The sequence below is a fragment of the Etheostoma spectabile genome, unplaced genomic scaffold (genome assembly GCF_008692095.1).
Source record: "Etheostoma spectabile isolate EspeVRDwgs_2016 unplaced genomic scaffold, UIUC_Espe_1.0 scaffold00005613, whole genome shotgun sequence".
Lineage (NCBI taxonomy): Eukaryota > Metazoa > Chordata > Actinopteri > Perciformes > Percidae > Etheostoma > Etheostoma spectabile.
Genome location: NW_022603278.1, coordinates 16,105 through 30,216, shown reverse-complemented (window position 1 = coordinate 30,216; position 14,112 = coordinate 16,105). Strand labels below are relative to the sequence as shown.

The 14,112-nt window shown below is 41.4% G+C and overlaps 1 pseudogene; it reads left to right on the top strand.

Annotated features, from left to right (window-relative positions):
* The first annotated feature begins 1,062 nt into the window (after positions 1–1,062).
* Positions 1,063–10,900, top strand: LOC116677664 (solute carrier family 2, facilitated glucose transporter member 1-like; annotated as a pseudogene).
* Positions 10,901–14,112: the final 3,212 nt, after the last annotated feature.

Below are 14,112 nucleotides of genomic sequence, written 5' to 3'. Positions count from 1 at the left end.
GCGCTCAGGTGCCCGTCATGTTGAATGTAAACAAAAAGCTGCTCGCAGTCGCCGTGCTATCATCGCCGTGTAAATCCGCCTCAAGGGTTGTGATTGGTGCCTCGATATGGAAAAATTTGGAAATGGGATTGAATGGGCTCTAGGCCACCACTGACTTGTAGAGCAAATCTCAAATTTGGCTGGAAGTTGGTCAGGGTTTTCCCCAGCCATGTACAACTCAGATTAAGCACATTTTAGCTGCACAAAATGTTCATTTCATGGCATTGAGGATGTCAAATGCCATGGTGGGGATAAACAATGGCAGCACGGTCCAAATCTATCATCATTGCAATATCTCAGAGAAATATACTTACTGAGTTTTGATAATTATTGTAAATTTTCCTCTTTGTGTTTAATTTATAAAATACTTCATGGGGTCTGGCGCCACCTCCATTGCTGGAGTTTTATTAAATATAGACAAAACCGGATCACCAGGGCGGTGGTAAACAGGGACTGTGAGGTTTCTTTCAGAAAAACCTCCTTCACAGAATGCATTATCTATGAAAGGCAGTGCATTAGGGAACACACTTCCTCCAGCTATAAGGGAGCGTCCCACTTTGGCCTCCTTTAAGAGCCAGGTAAAGCTGTGGCTTAGAGCGAACCAAACGTGTAACCAACGCTAACTGTATTTCTATTTTTCTACTAATGAATTGTCTTGTTTTTTCTTTTTTCTTCTTTTCTTGATGTTTCTTTTTTTGTATACTAAATGTTACTATCCTATGTCTTTTGTGTAAACTCCAACATATTGGACTGCAGATGGAAATTAGCCCTTGGGCTACAATCTGGCACATTTACATGTACTGTTGTGCATGTTCATCAATGTGCATTTCCTGATGAATAAATAAATAAATAAAATAAATAAATAAATAAACTTGAACAAGATGAATTCTGAATCTGCTTGATAGAAAGGATAATGGCTCAAAGTATTCAATGTTTAAAATACAGGTTACCAGTTACTGTTTAAGATAAGTTATAAAAAGGTTAAAGAAATAATAATGTGTCAATAACTCAACACTGTTGCAGAGCCATCTGACAGCCACGCTCCTGACCTCCATCCTGGCAGCGGTGCTCGGCTCGCTGCAGATTGGCTACCACACGGCAACGTAACGCTCCGGCCAAGGCGAGCAGGACACACAGCGGACTGAGGGCGGGGAAGATATGATCACATTATGTTCATTCATATTAATACTTCTAGTTTAGTTTCACGTTTTCAGATTAGAACTGGGCGAGGAAAATCAAAATTGATATTTTTTTTTGACCAAATTCCTCCATTGACTATTGGAGCTTTCGCAAAAATATTACACAATGAGATCTTTAAAAAATAATCACTAGTAACTGGATATAATGACTAAGTGGTAAATAATAGAACAGCTAGAACAGTCTGGTTAGTTCAGAAAATGGCATCACTTACTGTAATGCAGACTTTAAACGAGGAAAAGACATATCTTCATATCGGGTCATTTTATAATATCCAGACTTTAAGACGATATCTAGTCTCATACATTGATATATCAAAATTACTGCCCAGACCTACTTCAGATTCCTCTATTATTAGGTACTTTAGCTTCAGAATAAGCTTTGTTAATATACAGTTCACCAGCAGCCATACAGACAGAAATCCAACAAAGCAACACAAACCACTTTATTGAAATAAGGATTAAAAAAAATGTTATTTGTAGAAAGACCACAGATTGTCCAAGACAATGGTCAAACTTTCTCATGCAGTAGAGCTTTAGTAGAGAGATAGTGGACAGCAAAGTCCTGGCTCAGTATAAGACAACCAAAATCTGCTGGAAAACCGTGAGACTGTTATAAACAAATATCTCACAGCCGCAATAAAACACTGAATAAACTTAACAATCTGCTGAAACTCTCCGGCTCAGCTCCAGGTCTGGCAGGGTTTTGCCATTTCACGGGTAGACTGCAATACATGTGTTCAAGTGAGGCAGATCTACATTTGGCCTCTTTTTTTCTTTTTTTTTCTTTTTTACATTCCTCACATCATCCACAACATTTCGTCTGGATTACTTAGTGAAATAATATCTGTAAAAAACTGTATTTGATTGGTCAAGTACATCACAACAGTAGTTTTAAAATATTATATATAAGCATTTAAAATGTCTTTTACTTTTAGGAAAAAAAGCTTGTACCCAACTTAATGCAAGTCAATGAAATTGTCATTTGTCCACACACAGATTTTACAGGGGTTTCCCACTCCCTGTCCTGTTGATAGTCTCTTTTACAACCGTTTAGATCATCGAAGAGTTTTTCAACCACACCTGGAGAGCCAGGCACAACCAGTCGATGCCAGATCACAGCCTGACCCTCCTGTGGTCGCTCTCTGTCAGCATTAAAGACTTTGGAGCTTTGTTGGGCTCGTGGGAGTCAAATACCTGGCAGATTCTTATGGAGGTAATAAAGGCAGAAACAGTTTTTTTAATTCCCGATCATTCCCATCAGGTTTTTGTCTTTTAATTTCTCTCATCTTCCCCCTCCAGACGTAACTCCATCCTAATAGTGAACTGTCTGTCTGTGGTGGGAGCGTGTCTGATGTCCGCCTCCAAATCCAGCAAGTCCTTGAGGTTCTCATCCTGGGACGCTTGGTGTTCGGTCTCTTCTGCGGCCTAGTGATGAGAGTTTTAATCCGCTCTACATCCAGGAAGTGTCCCCACAAACTGAGGGGGGCCTTCGCCACCTCAACCAGGTGTCCTTTGCCTCCGGCATCCTGCTGGGAATGGTGAGGACAGTGCTGAAAATCTTCAGTTTCTCTCTTCTTTACTCTCGTTATGCTTCCGTCTACCAGGATTAGGGCTATCACGTTACATGTCATTCAGCTGACGCTTTTATCCAAAGCGACTTCCAATTAAGTGCTTTCAAACCTAAAATAATCTCCAGACAATAAATAAAGTGCAAGTACATTAGCTTTAGAGGCTTTTTTTTTTGGACAAAAAGACATTTGAAAGTGCAGTTTCAAAATATCTATAGATATATATCTATATATATCTATATAGATATATATAGATATATATATCCAAGGTGTAGTCAGCTACTGTATGGCACATGCAGGCAGGTCAATCAGGAGGGAGTAGCAGTAGTCTAGACATGAGATGACTTAAGCCTGGGGACGTATCCTTCTGATGTTACGTAGCATGTATCTACACGATCGGGTAGTTGCAGCTATGTTGGCAAAGAAGGAGAGTTAGTTATCAAGTGTGACACCCAGGTTTCTAGCAGTCTGGGTGTGGGCTACCACAGAGTTTTCAATTGCTATAGTCAGTTCTTGAATAGGAGAGCCCTTCCCTGGAAAAGAATTTCAGTCTTGTCAAGGTTGAATTTCAGATGGTGTGTGGACATCCAAGAAGAAATGTCAGACAGGCCGAGATACGTGCTGTTACTTGAGTTTCAGACTCCGGAAAGGAGAGAATTAGTTGGGTGTCATCTGCGTAGCTGTGATAAGTAAAGCCGTGAGGATGAATGACTGACCCGAGGCAGATGGTGTACAGATAGAAGAGGAGGGCACCCAGGACTGATCCCTGAGGAACCCCAGTTTTGAGTGAACACGTTTCTGAGGTAGATCCTCACCAGGCCACCCGGTAGGTTCGATTTGCTAGGTAAGATGTGAGCAAAGAGAGCGCAGAGCCTGAGACACCCAGATCCTGGAGTGTTGAAATAAAGATCTGGTGGTTCACTGTGTCAAAGGCAGCAGAAAGGTCCAGAAGGATGACGACGGAAGGGAGTGAGGTTGCTCTAGCAATGTGAAGCTGCTCACTAACAGCAAGGAGGACTCTTTCCGTTGAGTGGCCAGCCACTAAAGTGTTGTTTTTTTGAGTAGTGGATTTACTCTTGCCTCTTTGAGGGAGTAGGGGAAACAGGGTGTCGGGGAAACAGCCAGTTAAAAGAATTCTCATTGACTTTTTTCGATACCAATTTCACAAAACAAAAGTACATTACATCTTTTTATTTATTTTTCTACTACATGAGCCCCGTCTCTGTGCATAACGTAGAGTTTTTCCCGCATATTAGATCTCAGCAGAAAAATTGGCTCACTGACGCGGAAGAGATTTACTCCTTTATCTTGAAATTGGATATTGAATGACAATACTAAATACTGAAGAGGCAATTTGGTCGGTGCTTAAAAAGTATTGAATTTAGTACCCAGCCCTAACCAGGATATGGTAGATAAAGCGCAAGTCTGATACAGAACAGCCATTTAAAGGAATTCTGTTATTTATTAAGTTCACACCTTTGACTTGTGTTGCCCAAGTTACGTCCCATTTTCTTTTCTTATTGAAGAGTTTAGCCTTGCATACTTGAGGGTCTACATTCACTGGTCTTGGCAAGGTTGGATTAGCTACATTTGCGTATCTCAAATGTATTTTTGTCTACTGAATGAATTTGTGATGTAGTCAGTGTTTTCCTTCTTTTTGAGACATCATAAACAAACCTGTGTATACAGTAGTGAAGTGCCAATCTTACCCAACACCAGAAATTAAGGACAGATTTGTGGTGATGGTGTTTTGTGTTGCAGATTTATTGTGAAAATCTTTACAGATAAGATACATATTTGTTGCATAGAAATATACAACAGATATGTTATCACAAGTCTTGCCAAGTCCTGCTTTGTTTTACAAATCGGCTTCACTCAAAGTAAAAACAAGGTTCCTCTTGTATGTGTTTTGCTGCAGGTGGCTGGTCTGGAGACAGTGTTGGGTACGGAGCAGTACTGGGCCCTGATGTTGTCCCTGTCGGTCATTCCGGCCCTGACCCAGTACCTGGTGCTGCCTTTCTGCCCCGAGAGCCCTCGCTACCTGCTCATTAACCAGGGAGAGGAGAGCAAAGCAGAGGCAGGTGGGGCCCACTTTAGTCATTAAGCTTTAAGGGTGTATATACAGTGGGGGAAATAAGTATTTGACCCCTTGCTGATTTTGTAGGTTTGTCCACTTACAAAGAATGCAACGATCTAAAATTTTAATCATATGTACATTCTAACAGTGAAAGACAGAATCCCAAAGAAAATTCCAGAAAATCACATCATATGAATTTATAAAAATTGATAACCATCTGATGAGGAAAAACAAGTATATGACCCCCTACCAAACAGCAAGTATTCTGGCTCCTACAAGCCAGTTAGACTTTCTTTAAGACACAGCCCCAATCACCAACCAATTATCTACATCAAATACACCTGCCTCACCTCGGTACCTGTATAAAAGACACCTGTCAACACCCAAACAACCAGCATCCAACATCCCACACACCATGGGCAAGACCAAAGAGCTTTCTACGGACATCAGGGACAAGATGTAGATCTGCACAAGGCTGGGATGGGCTACAAGAGAATCGGAAAGCAACTTGGAGAGAAAAGATCAACTGTCGGTGCAGTTATCAGGAAATGGAGAACAGAAGCACCACACCACCGCCAACCTCCCTCGGTCTGGGCCTCCACACAAGATCTCGCATCGTGGGTGTCCCTGATCATGCGAACGGTGAGGAATCATCCCAAAACCACAAGGGGGGAACTGATGAATCAACTGAAGGCAGCTGGACCACAGTTACAAAAGAAACGGTTGGTAACACACTACGCCGTCATGGATTGAAATCCTGCAGCACACGCAAGGTCCCCTGCTCAAGAAGAAACATACAGGCCCGCATGAAGTTCGCCATTCACCACCTGGACGACTCAGAAGAGGCCTGGAAGAAGGTGATGTGGTCAGATGAGACCAAAATAGAACTTTTTGGCCTCAACTCAACTCGTCGTGTTTGGAGGGCAAAGAACACCGAGTACAACCCAAAGAACACCATCCCCACCGTCAAGCATGGTGGTGGCAACATCATGCTTTGGGGGTGCTTTTCAGCCAAGGGGACGGGACAACTCCATCGTATTGAGGGGAGGATGGACGGGGCCATGTATCGTGGAATTCTGGACCAACATCTCCTTCCCTCAGTGAGAGAGCTGAAGATGGGTCGAGGATGGGTGTTTCAGCACGACAACGACCCTAAGCACACCGCCAAAGCAACAAAAGAGGGGCTGAAGAAGAAGCACATCAAGGTTCTGGAGTGGCCTAGCCAGTCTCCAGACCTGAATCCAATTGAAAATCTTTGGAGGGAGCTTAAAATTCGAGTTGCCAGGCGACAACCTCGGAACCTGAATGATTTGGAGGCTGTCTGCAGGGATGAGTGGGCCAACATCCCTGCCGAAATGTGCACAAACCTTGTCACCAACTATAAAAACCGGTTGACATCTGTGCTGGCCAATAATGGCTTTTCTACAAAATATTAACATGCTGTTTGTCCAGGGGGTCAAATACTTGTTTTTCCTCATCAGATGGTTATCAATTTTAATAAATTCATATGACGTGATTTTCTTTCGGATTCTGTCTTTCACTGTTAGAATGTACATATGATTAAAATTATAGATCGTTGCATTCTTTGTAAGTGGGCAAACCTGCAAAATCAGCAAGGGGTCAAATACTTATTTCCCCCAATGTAATATCTTAGAGACATCTACGGATGAGGATTAGGGCCACGTGTTCTGGATTTAAAGTCTAAATTCAGACTTTTAAAAACTTTTAAGAACTGGTCTTGTCTTTGCTTTAGCAGTGGTGGAGTTTGCCGTAGCTTCATCGTCAGTGTTACGTTTACCTGGCAGTCCTTTCACAAACGTGTCCGTGCTTTGCTAGCAGTGCAGCAGAATCATGCATTATTTATATTTAGAGTCATAATTGGTATGAAGTATGAATCTGAAAACAATATAGAATAGACCCCCTTTAAAAAAAAAGATGTTTTAACTCTGCAGCCCTGCTGAGGCTGAGAGGCAGCTCGGACAAGGTGTTTTCTGAGCTGGAAGAGATGAAGGAAGAGGCCGCCCACTCTCAGAGCGGTGTCACCATCCACCAGTTCTTCAAGAAGCGCAGATACAAGCAGCCCATCATTATCGTCCTCATCATCAACTTGGGCAGCCAGCTGTCCGGATTTAACGCGGTCAGTCTTAAAATGCACTTTGTCTGAGAAGGTTGTTCTGGCAAAAGTCATGAGGCCAAGATCTTACTGGTAAAACGTTTTTGACATGAATTTGAAGGCTAATAACTAATGACCAGGGCCAAATGGAATCTTTGGAAGCAGAATTTTGCTGAATTTTCTGCAGATTTAAAAAAAAAAACTTAACTTCAATAAAACTGTCCATTAAAATCTGCTGAATCTGCTTGGGTCCGCTTATGATATTGCCTTTTTGGTAATATAAGAGAGAGAAAGTATGGTTCAATCTTTTTGCATGGCTTGCTACAGCCGTTTTATGAATGCTTCACTTGCCGTGTTGTAGTATTTGTTCAATACATTATTCAGGCTCAGCGCTACTCAGATTCTGGGGCAGTGTGTCAGGACTGAATACCCCCGCCCCTAAAAACACACAGAGACGTCCCAGTAACCCACAAAGCTCAAAGAAATGTCTGCTCTTTTCTTCCAGATCATTAATTATTCCACCAGAATGTTCCAGGCCAAGTTTGATCAGGCCAAATACCTGACTCTGGGCGTGGGGGCAGTCAACGTGATATTCACTCTGGTGGCAGTGAGTACAACACCCAGTGGAAACCTTCACATTCCAGCTCCCTAGTTGAGTAACAATATTATTAAACACAATATCATATCTCCGGAACAGACTGGGAACCTCCTTATCTTCTTTTAGATTTCTCTGAAAATGTTCTTTAGAAGTATGCTTTCACAGAGGTTGTGGCCCAGATTCACTTTTATCTGTTAAAATCTATACTGTAAAATAAACAATAATAGAGAATGCCTTTATATAACATAGTTTTGTGTTGTTTTATTTTACAGTTTTGTAGCTCCTTGCTTAATAACGCATAACTTTAAAACTGTTTTTATCATTTTTTATTTGCTATTTTGTCTCGTAAAGCACTTTGTAACTTTGTTTTGAAAAGTACTATATAAATAAAGTTTTTTATTATTATTATTATTATTATAATATTGGCTAATAAGGATTTGATAAACAAAATTATCATACTCGTCACCATTTCCTCATCAACAGTTAACAGCTTAAGCCACAACAGGATAATGTTGCATTTTTGTTTTAAAAAAAAGAAAAAAAAAGAGCAGAGTCACCACTGTTGATTTTTTTTTCCTTCCAAGTTCTTCCTGATGGAAAAGGCAGGAAGGAGGAGATTGCTCCTGACTGGTTTCATCTCTATAGCAGTGTGCAACTTACTTATGACCATAGTGGATTCTGTCCTGGTAAGATCCTCTTAGTGGGATTTATTTTCCTCATTTGCAAAATTTTATATCAATATTGCGTAAATTATGCAAAAGATATCTAATGTTTTGGAGAAAAAAAACTGGCACCCACTGAGACAAAAATGACATTAAGGATTATGATTTTTAACTTTAGTCACCCTTGGTTGAACATAACACACATTTTTGAGAGCTTACATGAGATTTGATTTAAGTGAAAGGGAACACTAAAGCGGCCTACAAATAATCCACTCTGCGCTGGCCGTTCCATTGATTTCATACGTGGAAAGCGGTGACGCCCAACTAGGCGTAAACGCTTAAACGCTACCCTAGGGGGTCCCGCACCGCTGGAATTGCCGCTGTGCGCTGCGCTAAAAATTCAAATTATTTCAACTTTGACCTGGAGATAGGTCCGGCAATGCGGGACTAACTTTGACCCGGTTACCACTGACCTTTCAAGGCGCAACCATGGGCGCAACAAATTCCTGACAGTTCCTGCTTTGTCTCTTTGCTCTGCGCCTTACCTCGCGGTTTTGCCACAGATCATGTGTAGGCGGCTTAGTACCAACAGTATTTTCGTTGACACATTTAAATATAAATTAAACCCTAAAACTGACAATGACTTCTCTACATCCAACACTTAAAGAAACTTGTCTATCCATCGTGCAGCACCTGGTCCCAGAGCTGCGGAGCCTGCAGGTCCTGCTGGTTTTCTGCCTGATTTCAGCCTACGAGCTGGGCCCGGGCCCCATCTCATGGTTCATCGCTGCCGAGCTGTTCGACCAGCCTGGCCGACCCATCGCTATGGCCTTCACCAGCATGCTCAACTGGGGAGGGAAATTTGTTCTGGCGCTCCTCTTCCCTCCTTTACTGGTGGGTTTTTACTGTTGGCCTGTATGATGTACAGCATGAGGGAGTTAAACGTCAGGGGACACTTTAGAGGGGGATTTCTTCCTTGCTCTTGCAAGTTCCCTTACACCTTAGAGGCGCAACTGTTAAATAGGTGCTATAAATCTGTTCAATGAGTTATATAAAAACGCATACTGTATACTGTAAAACAGACATAAATCTGAGAAGTGAAATATGTATAAATGTATTGCTAACCTCCTTTAACATCAGGTTGAAATAATAGTAATTAAGTTAACAGTGAACCAGGGAAACATCTATTTGCTATAGTGCTGCAGAGATGGCAGCCATCCTGAAAACTAAGTACCCCAATGTAAATAATACGCCTGTCTGACTCTCTCTCTCTCACACACACAGAAACTCTGCGGTGAGTACATCTACCTCTTCTTCATGGCTGTGGCTCTGGCCGCCTTCTCCTTCACCTGGATTCGCCTCCCAGAGACAAAAGGCCGTACATTCGATGACATCGCAGAGGAGTTCAGAGGAGCTGAGGGCATTCCTTTGCACAATAACATTGGATTCAACACTTTCACCTGACGCACCTTTCACCCATTACTGAAGCTGGTCTTGGTCATACTGTTAAAAAGGTCCATTTACCCGATTTACCCACAGTTTTTTTAATCAAATGTTAGTACGTAAGGTGTAACCTCAAATACTTGTGTTTCTACTACAACATGTTCACATGCTTTTATGTTCCAAAAACCTTTTTCCTCATACTGCTAGACCTGTATTCACTCTCTTTCTTAGAAGCTCTGTTGGAGCGCCTGTCTTTTCAAGCCCCCCTTCCAAAAAAGCCCAGTCTGCTCTAGTTGGTCACCGTTTTTGCATCTCTGCTCATGTTGATGTCTCAGTACATTCGGTGTCAGGCTGCAACAAAGTATACAGCAGGACTTTGTACCGTGAAAATACGCTTCTAAACCAAATACTACACAACCGGACACGTTTCAGCAGTAATGTGACCTGAAATTTGGGAGAAATAAACAACATTGGCAGGCAAGATTCCAGGTTTTCCTGGCGTTGTATGTAGCATGTAGCTACTATAGCTAGCAGTGGACAGTAACAGAACACGGCAGCATGTTCAACTTCGATCATAGATAAAAGGCTTTTAAAGCTTTAGTGCATAACTTTTTGATATTAATAAATGTATGTTACATTCAAGCCAGACTATCAGCTCCACACAACTCTCTCTGTATTTCTCAGTATGGCTGTGTTCGTGGCAGAAACTCGAGTGAAGATAAATACCTCTTCTGAAGAATCCATCATGTTTTTTTAATCCTTCAAGAGGCATATAGTTAAAGTTTTGAACAGAAAAACCCAGCAATAGTTAATTAAACAATGTCCTATAGGGGTCTGCAAAAAACTCAATTCGCAACTGCAATTGGATTTGTTTTCAGGTTTATTTGACAGCTAAACTATTTTTTGACTCATTGAAAACATTCATGCTCATTTGTTTCATTCATCAATTTGGGTTTCCTTCTGCACAGACACAGCAGCCTTCCAGTTTATTAAAGGTCTGTGAAATCTCATACCTCTGAACTATGTCCACTTGTAAGATGTCTGTGAAAACCAACCACAGCAGTGTGAATAAACATTTCACCCGACACAATCTACTAGGACTTGCAGGAACCGCAGAGGAGGAGGAGGCAGAATATCAGAGGAACGACGGGGTTTTAAAAATCCCAGGGGTAAAATCCAATATACATGTATACATGTATATGTAAATCAATGCACTGGTTATTCAAAGCCAGCTTCTAATAAATAATGGCACTCAGTCTGGTTCTGAACTCAGTTTTGCCTTGTTTTTATTCATTACCATTAAGAAAAAAACCATAGGGAAGCAAGGTAATCACACATTGAGCATAACAAGGTAGCAATTTCATTAAAGAAAATGTTTCATGTTCAAGATTGAGTTTGTCTGAATTCCCAGATTTCTTTGTCTCTCTGCAAAAGTAGGGAAACAGTGCCATCTACTGTACTCAACTAGGGGTTGGTACTAATCAATTAAACTACAGTACAATTCTGTATAGCATTATGCATATTACTTTGAAGGATAATTGGCAAAGTATATACCTTAAAGCAAGCTTCAAGTATTAAATTTAGCAACTTTTCATGCTTCATTACTTAGTCACAAAAACTACTCTGAGTCTGCATCTCCTCGGCACTTCCGGTTACATTTATGGCGTTTTTCCATTATTGGTACCTGCTCGGCAGCGGTGCCCCGTCCTCCTTTTTCCATTGCAGATTAGTACCGCCTCATGCGTGAGGCGAGCGTGGCTGGTTGTCATAGCAGGAAACTAGGCCGGCACGATTAATTGTTTTAAAATCGCAATTTCGATTCACCCTGACCACAATTTAATTTTTAAATAAATGTAATTTTTTGTATGACTTTGGTTCTCATTTAAATTTACGAGCCGATAGATAGATAGATAGATAGATAGATAGATAGATAGATAGCCTTTATTATTAGACTCACGGTCCATAAAATACAACAACATCAACAACAAAAAAGATACAAGTACACAAGACAGACACCAATTAAATAAGACAGCTATACCAGTAATCCCATGAGGGGGACTGGTGTCGCAAAGCACTGAACCTCGGGTCAATCAGATGTAAAATGACAGAGTTACAAGAAGAATTCAGGCGACCAATACATTTGTACATCAAATTCCTCAGTAAAGCGGAGAAATCAATAACTCCTGCTTGACAGAATAATTCACTTGCACTACACCACCTAGGTTTCCTAAGTAGAATGCACAAACAATCATTAAAAGCAACCCGCAGCTTATTGAAGCTTGCCTTTTTGAACTTGACCCACAGGGGGGCGGTGTAAAAAGCAGTACAATATGCTTTAAAGAGGTTTATCTTGACAGTGTCAGAACACCAGGAGAACTTCCTGCATATATAACATGCAACGCTGCTTATACATGTCCTCATCATCTGACATTTGATCTGTTAAGATGTGACCCAAATACTTAATTTTGCAACCAACAGTAAGCACATGCCCCGCAAGATGGAAAGATGGAATGCATCACAAACTACTTTCTTTCTACTTTTCTCTGTGAGTTTTAAAGCGCTCCCATGCGCTGCAGTGCTCTCCCTTCTCTCCATTGAGGCCTCTTGTTTACAGGCTTGTGGTGATGCGTAATGTGCTATAGGTGCCCAAAAAAAAATCTGTTTGGTTAAAATGATCGAGTAAATGTCCTTAGTCTTTGTCAATGTCTTTCACAGAGCGAATAAGGTTGTATCTTTCCGATCGTGACATTTCCCGTAGACTTGCATAGTTTCCGACAGGGAACCCAGAAATTCAGATATTCCATGTAAAAGTGAACACAACAAACAACATAGTCCGTGCCTGGCAAAGTCAGAAGAAAGCGTCAGAGTCCTATTTGATTATGACTGTCAGATAAAAGCAAATGCCTTGCAGTGTAAGGTGGTAAAACATGTGGACAGTTTATTACAGGGAAACATACCACAAATTTGAAAGTAGCCTACATTTGAGAAACGAACACAAGGAGGCTAACCTAGCTTACCTTAACAAGGTAAAGGAGAACGCCAAGCCCCCCTTTCCCCGAAACAGAAGCCAAGCCCGGTCAAAAATTGTATATAATAAAAAAATATATATAAGCTGAGAAATTAAATTAAATTGGCTGGGCCCTTTTATGTACAGTATGACAAAATTCAGTTACCAAAATGTATATAAATAGCATGCTCTTATTTTAATTTAAAATGTTACAACTTTCATTGACTTGGTTTACATAAAGGTCATCTTTTTGTGATCAAGTTTTTATTTATTTTTTATATACTTAATAAACAAACAGTGACAAACAATTAGGGCAAAACAAATTGGGAAGTAATTAAAAGATAGGAAAGACGGGAGGGAGGGAGACAAAACAGCGCGCAAACACACACACACACACACCACACACACACAAACACACACACACAAACACACACACACACACACACACACACCACAACCCACACACACACTCAAGGAGTCAGCCAATGTTCGCCAAGTGTCATAGTCTCCGGCGCTCCAAGCATGCGCACTGTGGAGAGCTCCATATACACCACATCCAAATAGAAAGGTCCAGGGTGGATAGACAGGTTGTGAGGTAATTCCCAACAGGTTGCAATCATTCTCTTCACAGCTGTAAGTCCAGCAAACACAGCATCTTTAAATATTGCTCATGTTAAGAAGCAACACAACTGAACCGCAGCATTGTCAATGCAGACTCGGAGCGATGGACTGAGTGATGGACCTTTACTTCCATTAAAGTTACACTGACAGGATAGACTCTTTGAGGATTACATCACACAATGCGTGACACTCCAACCTGCAGCTTGTCATACATGTGTATCTATACAAGACCCAGTTGACTCTGGTTATTATGGCATTCCTTTAAACTAATCACAATCATCTGGGGTGCCTCTGGGAGGAACTTGTTTGGTGGAAACACGTTCAAAGGTTGTTTTAGTTGTGCAACAGGAAAACTCCGATTGGACAGATAGTCTAGCTAGCTGTCTGGATTTACCTGCAGAGATCTGAGGACCAGGTAACCATAATCTTCAGAAATCCCCGGAGGGTTAGAACGCCAACACAAGGGAAGCAGAAGGTGACGGCCATTCGGCCGAAATGAAAGATATCAAAAAAAATAGAAGATATCAGACTAAATTCGGGCGGCACCTAAAAAAGATCCCTGAAGTGTAAAGTCGTGGGATATAGACTAGTGTCCAACAGAACATGGATATTACCATCATTAAACAAGGTGTCCTCAGGGTGCACTGGATGGCTCATTCTGTAGAGCGGGCGCCCAATGTGGAGGTTTGCACCTCAACGCAGTGGGCCCAGGTTCAGCTCCAACCTCCTGCCCTGTGCTGCATGTCATTACCTTTCTCTCTCTCCCCTTTCAGTCTTCATCTGTC